Raw genomic sequence first — 17395 nt, forward strand, 5'->3', positions numbered from 1 at the left:
CTGTACTGGTGACTTTGATATCCCAAACTTTCTTCAAGGCCTTGTAAAGCTGAACATGTACAGAGTAGACCCTAGAATGATGTGGAGCAACTGTATAGCCCATATCAGTCGGAATACCATGCTCCTGAAAATATACAGCAAACTAACATTAAATTAGCTGAACTCTTTCAGGCTCCCTTGTTTGTTTCCACTATCAGCCAGTTCTGGGAAAATCATTGCTCAACGGTTACAGTTCTTGACAGTACCAAGGGCTCCAGGAATCCCTCAGAGCCTTAAGATCCACATCACATCCCTCTGTACAACTCCAGTCTTGTTCACTCTTTCTAAATCATCTTCAGAATGTCCATTTTCTTTCCTATGGGTCTGTATAAAACTTTAATCTGTGCCACACTCAGGCTGCATAGTTCCCAAGTGCTGTTTTGCAAAGGTCAAATAATGATTAGAAACTAATAAAACCATTAGCCCGTCCTTCATAACCTCTTCCTTCCTTCTTCTCCCCTACCTTGTCACCCTTCCAAGCCTCCCTTCAGTGTCTCTTTTTTTCCCTTGTTTTTCTGTTAATCTCTCCCCTCACAACAAAAAACAAACAAACAAACAAAACCAAAAAACCATGGCACTAACATGCTGTTTGGCATCCATCACATTGTTCACATTGCTTGTTTGTTATGCTCCTTTCTCCATCTTTTGCCTGCCTCTTTTGTAAGCTCTTCAGGGTCTACTTTTGTGTTTGTACAGTGCCTAGTACAATAGGGCTCCAGTCTTGTTTGGTCCTTAGGCACTATTGTAATAAATATAATTAATAATAATAATGGACATCGTCACATCAAAAAGTACAATTTGAATCCTGACTTTTTCTCAGGATCCACCGCACTGGAATCCTAAGGAGAGAGAAGAAACTGTAAATTTCAGATTAACTTCAATTAATTTACTGATATGGGCCAGATGCTCAGGCAGTGTAAATTGGGGTTAAATGGCTTTAATGGGGATGCAATTACTTAAAACAGCTGAGAATCTTTAAGCAAAGACTGAAAGCTTTGAGAAACAGTGGTGAGAATAGTTCCCCGACCCCAATGCAGAGTGTGAAAGGGACTGGGTATAGTGGGGCTCCAATCTGCAGCTGGCGGACACATACACCCAATAATTGGTTTAAAGCACTTCTTGCACCCCCAAGGTAGTTCTACGATGGAACACTTAGAATCCCAGCAATTAATTATTACGTATACAGCACCATAGGTGTGCATGGCACTTATGTGCTAGACAAGATAACACAAGCAAAACTCAATTTTCTTCAAGTCCCTTTTTAAATCATAACTTATGATTACTTGTAAACTACTGAATAATAGTGCCAAAACCCAAATCTCTGAAACCACCTAGAAAACTACCTTAATTGCCACTTTTGTGGAAGAACAGCATTTTGCTCTGATTCATCTTCAAAACTTAGAAATATTTTACTAGAATAATAAGGCCATTAGTAATAGAAGGTCTGAGTGAGCAACAGGGTATATTATTATGTCTATCAAACAGGAATGCCAATCATTCATTAGCTAAAGTTCTACAGTTAGCATATTTACAACCCCAACTCTTTTGTCAGTTTAGCAACTTCAGTTCCTAATATATGCATAACATTGTTTTCATCAGTAATATTACAGACACTTGAAGCTTCTATCTGAATAATTTATTTCAACATCTTGGGCCTGATTCTGCTTTTAGTTATCCCACTTTAAAGTCAGTGGAGTTATTACTGATTTTAACTGGTGTTAGAGCAGAATCAATCCCATCTTGTTCAGGTAGGGAGCTTCTGACAACAGAAGGAGTTGCCACTGTGAAGCTGAACATATAGACTATGAATTCTTTATTCCTTTGACGTCTTTACTAATAACATAAATATATTAGCATTCACAATAAAACGTGGATATTGCCTTCATATTATTGCATTTAGATAAAGAAAATAGGTCAATTTGTCCCCTTTACCTCTTCTGTTTAAACTCTCTTCTACCACACAAAATAGCATGTGAAAAAATCCTATTGCTGCTATTATTCCATTTTACCAGAAGCATTTCCTGTGTCCATGACCAAGAATACAACAATCCAGTCTATGATTTTTCTGTAAGCACTACAAGTGAAAAATATTACACAACCAGGCCTCCATTAGATTAATATAACTAGACAGATTCTTCACTTGAAATAATTTAATATTTTTCATTAACTTTTTCTCATGTGACAGTCACATATAAATTGTAGACTGAGTTTGTGTGCTTTCCAAAATATACACTACTAAAAACACTTTTTTTGTACTTTAACCAAAACAGGAATTAAAGGAGAGAAATGATACAATCAGGAACTTAGATGATTAAATAACCTGAACTGTTGGCACAAAACTTCACCAGTAATTATTTCCTCCTTCACTGTGTGTCCAGATAAGGGTGATCTAATAGTGGTATCCCTCAGGGTCCGTACTGCGACCAGTACTGTACAACATATTCATAAATGATCTAGAAAAAGGGGTAAATAGTGAGGTGCAAAAACTGCAGATGAGACAAAACTACTCAAGATAGTTATATCTAAAGCACACTGTGAAGAGTTACAAAGGGATCTCACAAAACTGAGTATCTGGGCAACAAAATGGCAGTAATGCACATTGGAAAACATAATCCCAACTGGTGGAATCTCCATTTTTAGAGGTTTTTAAACTGCGGCTTGACAAAACCCTCGCTGGGATTATTTAACTGAGGTTAGTCCTGCTATGAACAGGGGGTTGGACTAGATGACCTCCTGATGTCCCTTCCAACTCTATGATTCTATGAGTAGAAATAAAAGTGTTTTGCATCTTGAATAATGACATCACTGTGGCTTGCTTCAGAAGCTAGCACTGAGGTCAACGTTAATTAATATATTTATTAATAAGCTGAAGGATAAGCTTTGTAGTGAGGTGATGAAATGTGCTGGTGACTTTACTTTATTCAGGTTAGCGAAACTTTCAGGATTATGAGGAATCTTAAAAGGATTTAATAAAAAGCGCTGTCTGTATTAAAACTGCTGTAATTTTGTCCAGTGACAATAAGAACATATTAATTCATATTGGAAAAATAATTTGAACTTTTCACGCACATTACCTGAAACTTCTAGGTTACAGCTCTAGGAGTCGCTGCTGAAAACTTAGTGAGGTCATCTGCTCAATGTTAGGGAAGCAGGCTAATAGTGTGTTTCTGTGGGATAATAAAGGGTGAGACAGTATAAATTATTTTCTGCCTGCTTACCTTTGAAACAACATTCAATTTTGGTCATCACACCTGAAAGAACATTTTATTTTTCCATGTCTTACCTTTTTCTATTTCACCTATATCTGTATTGGGATATGGGCAAACAGTAGCCGAAATGGAAAAGATCCAGAGGTGGAAAAATAAAATGATTAAAGGCATGGGATAGGGGAGACATATAAAGGAGAAATGAAAAATGCTCCTATTAGTTATCATACTGCAAAAAGAGAGATGGGATATGAAAAAAGTATATAAAAAAAATAAATGACATAGGGAAAGCCAACTGAGCTCCCCTACGCAGCCTGTTCCAAAGCAATAACAAATGGGCAAATAAAAACATAAGAATGGCCATACTGGTTCAGACCAATGGTCCATCTAGCCCAGTATTTGTCTTCTGACAGTAGCCAATAGGAGGTACTTCAGAGGGAATGAACAAAGCAGGTAATCATCAAGTGATCCATCCTGTTGCTCATTCCCAGCTTCTGGCAAACAGCAATCCCTGCCCATCTGGCTAAAAGCCATTGATGGATCTACCCTCTATGAACTTACCTAGTTCTTTACTGAACCCTGTTATAATTTTGGCCTTCACAACATCCTCTGGCAAGGAGTTCCATAGGTTGATTGTGGGTTGTGTGAAGAAATATTTCCTTTTGTTCATTTTAAACCTGCTACCTATTAATTTTGTTTGGTGATCCCTAGTTCTTGTGTTGTGAAAAGGAGTAAAGAACACTTCCTCATTTACTTTCTCCACAGCAGTCATGATTTTATAGACCTCTATCATATCGTCCCTTACCTGTCTCTTTTCCAAACTGAAAAGTCACAATCTTATTAATCTCTCTTCACATGGAAGCTTTTCCATATCCCTAATCATTTTAGTTGCCCTTTACTATACCTTTTCCAATTACGATATATCTTTTTTTGAGGTGGGGCGAACAGATCTGCACACAGTATTCAAGATGTGGATGTACCATGGATTTATAAAGATTCAATGCGATATATTCTATTATATTGTATCAGATCCCTTTCCTAATGATTCGTAACATTCTGTTAGCTATTTTGACTGCCACTGTGCATTCAGCATCTGTTTTCAGAGAACGATCTGGAATGACTTCAAGATCTCTTTTTTCAGTGGTAACAGCTGATTTAGATCATAGAATCATACAGTTGGAAGGGACCTCAGGAGGTCATCTAGTCCAACCCCCTTCTCAGAGCAGGACTAACCTCAGCTAAATAATCCCAGTGAGGGTTTTGTCAAGCCGCAGTTTAAAAACCTCTAAAGATGGAGATTCCACCACCTCCCTAGGTAACCCATTCCAGTGCTTCACCACCCTCCTAGTGAAAAACTTTTTCCTAATGTCCAACCTAGACTTCCCCAACTGCAACTTGAGACCGTTGCTCCTTGCTCTGTCATCTGCCACCACTGAGAACAGCCTAGCTCCATCCTCCCTGGAACCCCCTTTCAGGTAGTTAAAGGCTGCTATCAAATCCCCCCTCATTCTTCTCTTCTGTAGACTAAACAAGCCTAGTTCTTTCCGCCTCTCCCCACAAGTCTTGTGCTCCCGCACCCTAATCATTTTTGTTGCCCTCCGCTGGACTCTCTCCAACTTGTCTACATCCTTTTTGTAGTGGGGGGCCCAAAACTGGACACAACACTCCAAATGCGGCCTCACCAATGCCGAATAGAGGGGAATAATCACTTCCCGCGACCTGCTGGCAATGTTCCCACTAATGGAGCCCAATATGTTATTAGCCTTCTTGGCAACCAGGGCACACTGCTGACCCATATCCATCTTCTTATCCACTGTTACCCCTAGGTCCTTTTCTGCAGAACTGCTGCCTAGCTCGTCGGTCCCCAGTCTGTAGCTGTGCATGGGATTCTTCTGTCCTAAGTGCAGGACTCTGCACTTGTCTTGTTGAACCTCATAAGATTTCTTTTGGCCCAATCCTCCAGTTTGTTTAGGTCCTTCTGTATCTATCCCTACCTTCCAGGGTATCTACCACTCCCCCTAGCTTAGTGTCACCTGCAAACCTGCTGAGGGTGCAATATACCCCATCCTCCAGATCATTAATAAAGATGTTGAACAAAACCGGCCCCAGGACCGACCCCTGGGGCACTCCACTTGTGACTGGCTGCCAGCTAGACATGGAGCCATTGATCACTACTCGTTGAGCCCATGCTCTTGCCAGCTCTCGATCCATTTTATAGTCAATTCATCCAACCTATATTTCTTTAACTTGATGATAAGAATACTGAGAGAGACCATATCAAAAGCTTTGCTAAAGTCAAGGTATATCATGTCCACCACTTTCCCCACATCCAAAGAGCCAGTCACCTCTTCATAGAAAGTAATCAGGTTGGTCAGGCATGACTTTCCCTTTGTGAATCCATGTTGACTGTTCCTGATCACCTTCCTCTCTTTCAAGTGCCTTAAAATGGATTCCTTGAGGACCTGCTCCATGATTTTTCCAGGGTTGAGGTGAGGTTGACCAGTCTGCCCTGGATCCTCTTTCCTCCCTTTCTTGAAGATGGGCACTATATTTGTTTTTTTTCAGTCATCAGGGACTTCCCCCAATTGCCACGAGCTTTCAAAGATAATAGCCAATGGCTCTGAAATCACATCAGCCAACTCCCTCAGCACCCTCGGGTGCATTGCATCCGGCCCCATGGACTTGTGTATGTCCAATCTTTCTAAATAGTCTCAGACCTGTTCCTTCAGCACTGCGGGATGTTCACCTCCTCCCCATTCTGTGCCGCCCAGTGCAGCAGTCTGGGAGCTGACCTTGTCTGAGAAGACAGAGGCAAAAAAGGCATTGAATACCTCAGCTTTCTCCACATCCTCTGTCACTAGGTTGCCTCCCTCATTCTGTAAGGGGCCCACACTTTCCCTAATCTTCCTCTTGTTGGTAACATATCTGTAGAAACCCTTCTTGTTCCCCTCCACTCCCTTGCTAGCTGCAACTCCAATTGTGCTTTGGCCTTCCTGATTTCATTCCTGCACATTCGAGCAGTATTTTTATAATCCTCCCTAGTCATCTGACCAAGCTGTCACTTCTTGTAAGCTTCTTTTTTGTGTTTAAGTTCACCAAAGACTTCTTTGTTAAGCCAAGCTGGACGTCTACCATATTTGCTATTCTTTCTGCACATCGGGTTCGTTTCTTCCTGAGCCCTCAATAAGGTTTCTTTAAAATACAGCCAGTTCTCTTGGATTCCTTTCCCCCTCATATTAGCCTCCCAAGGGATCCTGCCCATCAGCTCCCTGAGGGAGTCAAAGTCAGCTTTTTTGAAGTCCATGGTCTGTATCCTGCTGTTCTTCTTTCTTCCTTTTGTCAGGATCCTGAACTCGACCATCTCATGGTCACTGCTGCCTAGGTTGCCACCCACTTATACTTCCCCTACTAAATCTTCCCTGTTTGTGAGCAGCAGATCAAGAGAAGCATGGCCCCTAGTTGGTTGCTCCAGACTTGCACCAGGAAGTTGTCTGCAACACTCTCCAAAAACTTCCTGGATTTTTTGTGCTCTGCTGTATTGCTCTTCCAGCAGATGTCCGGGTGATTGAAGTCTCCCATGAGAATCAGGTCCTGTGAACTGGAAACTTTCCCTAGTTGACTGAAGAAAGCCTCATCTACCTCGTCCTCCTAGTCTGGTGGTCTATAACAGACACCCACCATGACATCACCCTTATTGTTCTTGCTTCTAAGCTTAACTCAGAGACACTCAACTGGCTTATCTCCAGTTTCATACTGGAGCTCAGAGCAATCATATTGCTCTCTTACATATAGTGCAACTCCTCCTCCCTTTCGCCCCTGCCTCTCCTTCCTAAACTGTTTATACCCATCCATGATAGTGCTCCAGTTGTGTGAGTTACTCCACCAAGTCTCAGTTATTCCAATCATGTCATAGTTTCTTGAATGTGCCAGGACTTCCAGTTCCTCCTGCTTGTTTCCCGGGCTTCTTGCATTTGTGTATAGGCACTTGAGATAGCTAACCGATTGCCCTACTTTCTCAGTATGGATTAGGAGGCCTCCCCTGTTGCACCCTCCTCCTTCTGCTTTCTTGTGGTGTCCCACTTCCCCACTTACGTTTGGGCTTAGGTCTCCATCCTCCATCGAACCTAGTTTAAAGCCCTCCTCACTAGGTTAGCCAGCCTGTCTGCGAAGATACTCTTCCCTCTCTTCATTAGGTGAATCCCGTCTCTTCCCAGTAATCCTTCTTCCTGTAACAACATCCCATGATCGAAGAATCCAAAGCCCTCTCTCCGACACCACCTGCGTAACCATGCATTTACTTCCACAATGCGACGGCCCCTACCTGGGCTGTTTCCTTCAACAGGGAGGATGGATGAGAACACCACTTACGCTTCAAAGTCCTTTATCCTCCTTCCCAGAGCCACATAGTCTGCAATGATCCGCTCAAGATCGTTCTTGGCAGTGTCGTTGGTGCCCACGTGGAGAAGTGGGAAGGGGTAGCGGTCTGAGGACTTGATGAGTCTTGGCAGTCTCTCCGTCATATCCTGAATCCTAGCTCCAGGCAAGCAGCACACTTCTCTAGTTTCCTGGTCCGGACGGCAGATGGATGACTCCGTCCCCCTTAGGAGGGAGTCCCCAACCACCACCACCCTTCTCTTCCTCTTGGGAGTGGTGGTCGTGGAACCCCCATCCCTAGGACAATGCATCCCTTGCCTTCTGATCGACAGGGTCTCCTTCTGATCCATTCCCTCAGATGAGTCTTCCATATTGTTCTCTGCTGTAGTACCTGTGCAGAGAGCCTGAAAACGATTCCTTACCTCTATCTGCATGGTGAGCATATAGGTTCTCGTTCTTCGGGAGGTCACATGCTGCCAATTTTCTTCCCCGTTCTTCAGTTTCCCCTGCCCTGCCTTCTCTGAATCTTGGATTCCTGCCTCCCTACTAGATTTTAATACATGGTAGGACTTTGTTTTCATTTCATGGTTATACAATGTACTCTAGTGGTTAGAACAGAAACACGGTAGTCAGAACTCCTGCTCTCGCTTTCTGTACAACCCTGGGTAAATCATTGTGGGCAAGACTATGCTATTTGCCTTAGACCAGGTTGGGAATAGTATGGAAGTGCCTTGCCCCAGGGGAAGCAGAGAATGACTCTGTTTACCTCAGAAACATGATGCATGGTCCATGGCTCATCCCAGAGCTCAGTTATCTTAGATAGTTTCTATAATTAGTGTGAAGCCACAATCTTCATCTACCAGAGAGTGAATTCTGTAAATTTCATTGTTTTGGTGAGTGTGTTTCAACATATTTTTCTTGTGTAATATTTGTTACATGATGCTTTATTATCATTAGCCAACTTATATATATGCTAGACCCTGACTGCTTTGTACTGCTCTTGATGTACAAAGCAGATGTAGAGTCATTTTAACCAGCTCCTTGTGGATTCCCTTGCTGTGGGTGACATGAACAATAGAGAACATCCTCTCTAAATGTCATACAGTGTTCAGAGTTGTTGTTGTTTGATGTATGTGATTTTTGTTTGTTTTTGTTTGATTGGTTTTGGGAGCTTTTGTATGTCTGCTAAGGTGTTGGAATTCAGTTTCAGAACTGATTATTATATCATAACTTTCTCTTAAAGTTCTTACATGAAGCAATCAATGAAAAGTTAGTATGAACTCCTCAGAAAAAAAAAGCACAACTTGAAGACCATATATAATTGTGTGATTACTCTTGCTTTTTGTCATAGTACTAATATGTTAAATATAGAAAGCAAATATGGTGGATGAGAAATCTTGGCTGAAAGGTAAAGAAAGGTTTACATGTGTGATGGAACTTTCCTGAAAATCCCAGAGTGAAAGTGGTGTTTCTAATTTGAGCTCTCAATGTATTTTGAGTTTCAAGCAATGCCTATAACATAAGAAATAAAGTTTACAACAGAATCCAGGTGAAAATTTATACTGTCCATGCAAAAATCTCCATGTTATAATATTTTTAATTTAATTCTTAATGTAGCTAAATACATACATTTATGTATTTCAAAAAAGAGGCTATATGGTGATAATTTTATTCATCTGCACCTCTTCTCATGTGAATAGTCCCATTAACTTCCGTTAAGCTACACAGGGAATAAGTGCTCACCACAGTGAGTAAAGGTTGCATAATGCACAGATTTCCAACCATCAAGCAATCCATCTCTTGATAATACTATTTTGATTTTAAGCTTTTCATTACAGCAATACCCTCCCATAAAAATAAAGATACTAGTTTTTAAGCAGCCTAAATTCTGTTTTCCTATGAAGGATTGGAAAGTATACAACATCAAGAATTAAGGCATAACATAAAGGTACATCATCTAGTAAATAATTAGATCATTCTGAATCTGAATGATTGACTGACAGAATCTGCCTGTGTTATTTACCATGTAATAACAGAAAATTAAATAGGTAGGATAAACTCCATACTTACTACTGAAAATTTACCAGTACCTGTATCTACTTCACAGAGAATAATTGGGATGTTCTAGGGCCATGTGATCAAACTTCCAAATTAAATGAACTGCTCTGAATTTGCAGAGTTCAAGAGTTCTAGTTTTCCTAGTCATTATCATCATCTTGCACCAAGGACCGCACCACCACCCCAGTGCCTTCCTGACCTCACCCCGCCACTCATAACTTGTGTAAAGCTGCAGGTGCCACTGGTCTTATACTGATGAAAGAAAGAGACCTTGTTCAGCTAAATCTTTCCATGACAATAAAACAGAAGCATATTTTTCTTAATAAATAAATGACAATGAAGAAATCAAAGGGAAAGGACTATATCCTGGCTAAGATTTTTTTATGACAATAGGATTTGCACCATCACATTACAATCGCCCAGAGCATTTTTATCCATACCTGTTTTCATCAAGATTAATCTACAGTTTTTTTCACCAGCTGATTCCAACACTGGTCTCAAAATAGAATATACAAAGTAATTTACATTAATGACCACAACCAGACATTTTACTCAGTAATGAAAGCAGGTAAATATCAAGTGTTGCCTTTCTGTTCAAAACTTTAGTAGAAATTGTTATCAAACTGTTTCCAAAACATCCAATTTAAAAAACTGTAAAAATAGCTTAACTGCACATGTTTAGAAATGTGCAAGCTACCTTGCTGACTTGATTGATACTAGGATATTCTACAACAAGGCTAAGGGAGATTGGGGGGGAGGCGAGAAAAAAAATAACAGAATTTCATTCCCCAAACCACACGTAACTAGGAATTGTGTGGAGGATTCTTTGAACTGGTGGAACAGGACAAATAAGGGCATATTTAATCACTTTTCAATTTTGACTGCTACATCATATTAGTATCCTGAGGCACTGCCTTGGAACCAGATTGTTACTGGTCCTAATGAAAGTGTGTAGGAATGGGGAGCACATAAGGACCAAGCATGACAGGAGACCCTCAGTCTGCCCCTCCTTATATTCCCCAGGAGTGCACACTATTCCATAGTCATGCTTCCCTTTCACACTGCCGCAAGTTGGTATTTGGCACCGATACAGCAATTTAGAAAAGGGATTCCAAAAAACCACACTCTGTTATGTAGAGTAGATGACAAAATTTTAAAGCCAGGTGGGACCGTTAGATCATATACAGCATAGGATATAGGATTATTGATTATTGATTATTATTGATTATTATTGATTATGTTTAACTACAAATTCATCTTCCAGAAAGACACCCAGTCTTTATCTTAAGAAAAAACTCTGATCAGTGTTTACAACATTTCAAATAGAGTCTCTCTCATATCATTAAAAATCACATATCCTCACCTCTTTACTAACCAACTGTCCTTTATTTAAACAAAATAATATTCCATAATATTTTCAACCATTCCTAATCCTACCTGTACTCTAGCTCTCCTCAAATTATGGGAGTGGGGGGAGGGGAGGGAAGGAGCACACCATGCAATTTGTTCAGCCTTGTTAGAAGCTGAATATGAGCTCTTTATCTGGAGTTAACCTAAGTGTCCAAAATTTGAGTTTATACTGTATAAATAGCATCTAAATTCAGCCCATAATGCTTGCTTCGAAATGAATTGCACATAGTGAATGACAACATTTCAGTGACAAACTAATCAACCAAGAAAACAGACACAATCAAAACATCACGCTTCTGAGAAGATCACGTTACAGATTAAGGACCAGATTGAGTTTACAGTCTGAACCATGTCTGCAGCAGGACAGTGAGGCATCAGCTCTCAATAAGGGAACACAGTCCTTCCCCAGTGCACAGAGGAAATGTGCATAATGCATCATCGTTATCAGGAGATGGTGTGGAGTTTGGTTCACTCTATATGTTGCTGCATCCTTCTTCCCATCTCACCTCTTTCTCAATGTTTTCTGATCCCAGAGGAGCTAGGACACAGACACTGAAACTGTTCATTTCCTTGCACGGAGGATGGGAAGGGTATGTGGGGGAGCAATCCCTCATTTCTTCCCTCTGCTCACCCACTCATGGGCCAAGGCCAATCTAGTCCTAAATGTGTGAGCTTGCTCCCCTTGCCTAAGCAGCACTATTTAAACTAGTGGTGATATTCCCATAAACAAGAGATGCAGGACTGGGCCTTGACAAAAAAAAATAAAAATCTAAAGACTGGATGCAAATTGAAAACATAGAAGAAGGGGAAAAATAGTGGATTCAGTCCGGGAAAGCTTTCAACATAAAAGAAACAAATGAAACAAGATTTAAAAAAAAAAAAAGTTTGGGTTTTTTTTTTTTTTTTTACAAAAAGTATGAGCTAATTACAATGATATTGGGTTAATTAAATTAAAGAACATCTGTTTTACATGTCCCTCTGAGATCTAATGTGAAGACTTTGTGTTGGTTAACTTTGAAGTTGTAATTTATTATTCAAGTCGTTCTGTGTATATATCCCAATAGAGATTTTAGATATCTTAGTATGAGAGAGACCCCTGGACCCATTGTACCCACTCTTAATTTCCTCATTTCCATTTGACTTGTACTTAGTCACATTGCATTCTTATTGCTTTGTTGCAAGATTCTCCAGTGGGCACAATTTCCCTCCATATTTAATGTTTTAAAAACTTTAAATGTTCTATATCTTAATCTGTTTTTTCCACAAACAGAGAATTTTTTTTCTCCTTCTACTTTATTTATTTTCCTAGACAGCCTGAAAAGCCTGGAGGAAATATATCAAATCAGTATTGTGTCTGATGCTTGCATGTTACAAATGAGTGTAGATATTCTAATATGTCACTGGACTGAATTTAAAAAAAAATAAATTGTAAATTCTGGTATATGCCAGTCTTGTTCTGATGCTTATACTTCCTTGGATTTAAGGGACTTTATAAATATAAAAACTTCTTCCTGGTCAGGGTACTGCAGCACATATCTCTTCAGCAGATAGCATTTCTTTAATTATTCCTTGATCATTATTCAACATTTATCTTTGTTTATCCAATGTTTATCTATTTTCAGTCTATTAACCCCAGGTACTTAAATGATCTAAATCTTTCTGTATGCCTTCTTCTAATTTGCTATTCCTCCTCATTTAATATTGTCTTCAAACAAATATCTTGCCTTTTGGCACCATCTTCCAAGTCACTCAAATAATAAAAATTTAGCACTCTAACATTACTCCTTATAATACCGCAGTAAGTGCATTTTTCCCCTTTGGAAAGTTTTCTAGTTATCTGGCTACCTTTTGTTTTCCACTTCTTTCTGAGTCTCACTTTCTTCCTTTTACTTTTGCATATTTAGCATCAATGTATTAATGAACCTGCTGTCCCCATTAGTGGGCATTGTGTTAACCCCTATTGCAACATCCAACTAGCAAAGGGCTGCAGACTATAATATCTCCAGCCGAGGGAAGATAACTATTGCCAGAGTTGAGGGGGACCTAGCACGGAAGGGAGTCACAGGCTGCAGTGGAGTAGGATGTGGAGACAGAAGCATGGAATACGGTAAGCAGGCAGTTGCTGGCAAAGTGGTCAGTTGTAGCTATGGCTGGTGGACAGCCAGCAGTGGCTTGTAATAGGGGGGCTGTATGGATAGGCCTGAATGAAACTGCAGGTTCTGGACAAAGGACTGCAGGCCAATGTACAGTTGCCTGTGGGAGAGGGGTGGCTTAGAGTCAGAATCCCAGGCACTAGATATGAGGATCCCCCCCTTTCATACTCCTGTACTGTATTGTGAAATATAGGTGCTACTAAAATAACATAAATGGGTACAGTAATTAATAATTCAGGTAAGCATAATCAAGGATTGCTGTGAGACTATTTCTTTCTATTTTTTAAACTGTTCATTATAACTCGTTTGAACCACATTGGGCTATATTGCTTTCTCAACACTAGAAATTTATAGGACTATGTTGCATCTAATTGTTTCACTGGTATGTTTATCCCCCTTGTCACAGGTTTATTTTAAAGGTGAATAGAATTTCTGTTTTACAAGCAGTAACTGTAAGATCCCCCCCAAAATAAGGAGGTGTGTGTAAACTTAACATTTACAAATAAAAGCCTTTTTAAAACAAAATATTTGAAAATGAGGAAGTGATAAGCTTAAGATATTGTTAATAAGACAGGGAACCTTTGTAGTGAAACCTTTGTTCATATTAACTTTAAAAGTGTATTAAGCTAAACTGCCTGATGGCATTCTAGGTGCATAGTAAGAGTGTACACATGGGGAGTTAGTGTAGAGTAGCTAGTGTGCTTCAAATCAATACTCCAGCACACTATGCACTAGCTTCCCTGGATAGGCCAGATCCCAATTGTCTACTGGGTACTAAAGAATTGCAAAGCACCCACCTGGAGTTCCTTAGCAAATCCTTTACTTTTATTTAAAAACTCAGAAACTCTGTGGATTTTAAGAGAGAAAATGTAGCAGTCTAACCAGCTCTTTGTTCAGCAAAAAATGTCTCCAGATTTTGATAGAGGCAGAGTAGAATATTACACGCAAAATGTATATATTTTGTCCATTTTAGATAACAGGAATACACAAAGCACACATGAGGTTTGAGCTAACTCATCTGCAACATACTCAAATATAGTTAGCCCTTGGTGGTAGATTACAATATTGGGCAAAGCACATGTCTAGTATTGTACATATCATAGAAAACCCCTTCTGGAAATAGCCTATAGGTAATATTTTTGGACCATCTGAAAAGTGGTACAGGATCCCTCAAAGCCCCTCCACACCCCAATGTCAGTCATATATACTGTCCTATCCCTCCAGTTCATAGCACAAGCCTTGCAGTCATATAAACAGACATAGGAAAGGTCCTTTCCTTCCCTTATGAGAGAGGGGAATCAGATCCAAATAAAGAAAGGAAAAGGTGGCCGTCTCACAGGCAGTCATTCTGGACTCAGCTCTGTGAGCTTGATCTATCAGGGTCTGTTGCCCCTTAGTGTGGTCTCCTTCCAGCCCCTCCTCTGGGGGCATACTGCTTTGCACCTGGTCCATGCAGCTTCAGGAGCAGTGAGACCTGCATGACTGTCTCCTTCGCAGCTGACCTATCTGTTGTCAGAAGTGTCTGAGGTAGAGCAGCCCTCCTCTTTTTTTTGGCTTGCTTCCCCCCCCGCCCAACTGGCCAGTTTTACCTTTTTAAGCTCCTCCACCTCCAGGAAGCACAAGCCTTGCAGGTGCACCTCATTAAAGCTGAGCAGGCCCAGAAATAAGGTAACAAAACTTCTTCTATTCAAACTTCTTCTATTCCCTAGCTGTAGCCTGCAATTGTACTGGGCTCCTTTTTTGTTTCTATTACGCAGCATGCACCGCCTCTCAGAAAGACAAATGGACTGCATAAAGAGTGGCATCTCTATACTTCCTAGAGGACTTACTTTGTGGCTCAAAAAATGCCGGTTGAAAAGACAACCACATGTTACAGGTGAAAAATAAAACACAGAACAGCTAAAAAGCATTTCTGTTTACCTACCCATATCTAGACATTCATCTGCTTCTATCTTGGTTCTCACGCAAAAAATAATTTCCTGGAACAGGCTTTGAGCTTGTTGACCGCTGAACAAATTGAGGAAGGAAATGTTTTTTTGTATTTTTAAACATCTAATTGATTCTGTGGTTCTGTGCTTCCTAGTCAATATAACGGTAATTGGAATCATCATGACTAATGCTCAGATCATTTTACAGGCCTTTTGTATTTGCATAAACATCTCATCTGCCTTCTCACCCTTTCTTCTTTTTTCACAATATTTTCCGTACTTATATCCAAATTAACTGTGATGTGCTAGATAAACTCCATATTCAGTATATTATCTGTTTCCCTAAATGTAAGATCTTCCTTCAGCCATACCTCCACTACTACTCAGACTGGTTTTATTATACTACATCTATGTGCTTATATTTTAATATTCCAGTTTATAGCCTTAATCTTACTTGGACTTTCATAATCTTGTTTGTTCATAATTATTATTATTAGCTCTCCTACTTCCTATGCAGTACTTCTTTGCTTTTGTTTTACCAAGTATGTTATTTAACCTACTGTGAAACCATTGTTTCAACTATATCTTCTTTAATCATCTGTATGCCTTTGTAGTTCAACAAATATATCCTGTTTTGTGTACATTTTAGTCTCGTTTGTGTACACTTTTATGTCCAATTATATCTACGGAACTACATTTTTTTCCTAAGTCACATGTGGGCAAGATTTTCATAACTAATGCTTTTGGGTGTCAAATCTGAGACACCCTGGGCCTGGTTCTCAGAGGGTGGGTGCTCAGCACTTTCAGACAATCAGGACCTTTTAAGTTATCAACGTGGACATCCAAAAACGGCAGCACAGCATTGCATCACCTAATTTCTAGGCACAGTGCCACCTTATGGAATCCACAGCCCTGAGTTAGGTTCCCAGCTCATGATATGATGCAAAGGGAGAATTAGATGCCTAAGAATGGGATCCACAAAGCCAGGAAGCTGACCAGGAAGCCATCTAAACTAATCAATAAGTAACATTGGAGACCAGGTTGTGGCCTAAGCTCCGCCCCCTCAGGGAGTTCGATGCCTATTTCTGCTTGCAATTCACAGTGGGGAATCCCTCTCCTGGTGTGGAGACACCTTACCGTTTCTTGCAAGAACAGTGCAAGCATCTGCCTCACTCTACACAAAATGGCTGAGGAGGAGGACAATTACAATTCCACCCTTATCATCTTTAACTCTGTGGGTTAGAGTACTCACTCAGGATATGTGAGACTGTGGTCCAATTTCCCCCTCTACCTATTGAGAAAAAGAGATTTGAACTGGGATTCCCCACCTATCAAGTGAGTGGCCTAAATACTGGACTCTACGGTATTCTGATGTGGGTCTCTCAGTCTCTTCTGTTGAGACCATTCCTCTGTGAATAAATAAAGCAATTAAATATGCATTAAAGCAGAGACAGAATGAGAATGATTCTATAGTCCAGTCGGAGATGAATTAAAACCCCTTCTCCCCATCAGCCAGAGGGAGGAAACTGATATTGAGTCTTCCACATCCTGGGTGAGTGCTCTAATTGCTGGGCTAAAAGTTATAAGGTGGGATGGGTACCACCAATACTTCCTCCTCCAATACTGGTGGCATTTTGTATGGGACCCAGTCTGTTAGGTGGCCTCAGTACACCTACAGGATGGGCACTTATGGGCAAAATGGGCAGAGCGACATCTAATTTGAGGATCCTGCCTGGGTTTATGCATCAGCTAGACACCTGGTTGTGAGGACTGTGCACATGCCCAGTGCCAGATTTTTAGGTACCTAAGGGATTTCATCGGTTGAAATTTAGGAAGCTAGGGGATTTAGGTGCCTGCAAATTAAGTGACACAAGGGGGGCTTCTGAGGATTTAAATTTTGGATTTAGGTGCCTAAAAGAGGCAAATAGACACCTAACTCCCTTTGTGGATCTAACTCCAAAATCACTCATCACTTTTGAAAATCTTGGCTATCATACCCAATGTTAAACTCTCTCCTGTTAAGAAATTGACTATATCTCATCTTTTGCAGCTATCCATAAAACATACATGTTCCTCCTAAAATGTCTGTTACTTTTGTATTGACCACAGAACCAATAACTATTCCTGAAAGCAGTTTGTGTTGGTTTCCTTGCCTTCAAGCTTATACCTCTAAAGCAATTGTGATTCAAGTTGTGTTACTGTTAAATATGCCATTAATAATTTCAGT

At 40.3% G+C, this 17395-nt stretch overlaps 1 long non-coding RNA gene across 1 annotated transcript in view; it reads right to left on the bottom strand.

The window, feature by feature from the left end:
• Window positions 1-2156: 2156 nt before the first annotated feature.
• Window positions 2157-17395, bottom strand: part of LOC137160204 (uncharacterized) — a 44941-nt gene continuing 29702 nt past the window's right edge. Inside the window, exons 3-4 of the long non-coding RNA XR_010921804.1 lie at window positions 3114-3206; window positions 2157-2492 (exon numbers count right to left, since the gene is read on the bottom strand). This is a non-coding gene — a long non-coding RNA (uncharacterized lncRNA). The remainder of the gene's footprint in view (window positions 2493-3113; window positions 3207-17395) is intronic.

This window comes from Emydura macquarii, unplaced genomic scaffold (genome assembly GCF_026122565.2).
Source record: "Emydura macquarii macquarii isolate MOO-44397 ecotype Brisbane River unplaced genomic scaffold, CSIRO-AGI_Emac_v2 contig_2171, whole genome shotgun sequence".
Lineage (NCBI taxonomy): Eukaryota > Metazoa > Chordata > Testudines > Chelidae > Emydura > Emydura macquarii.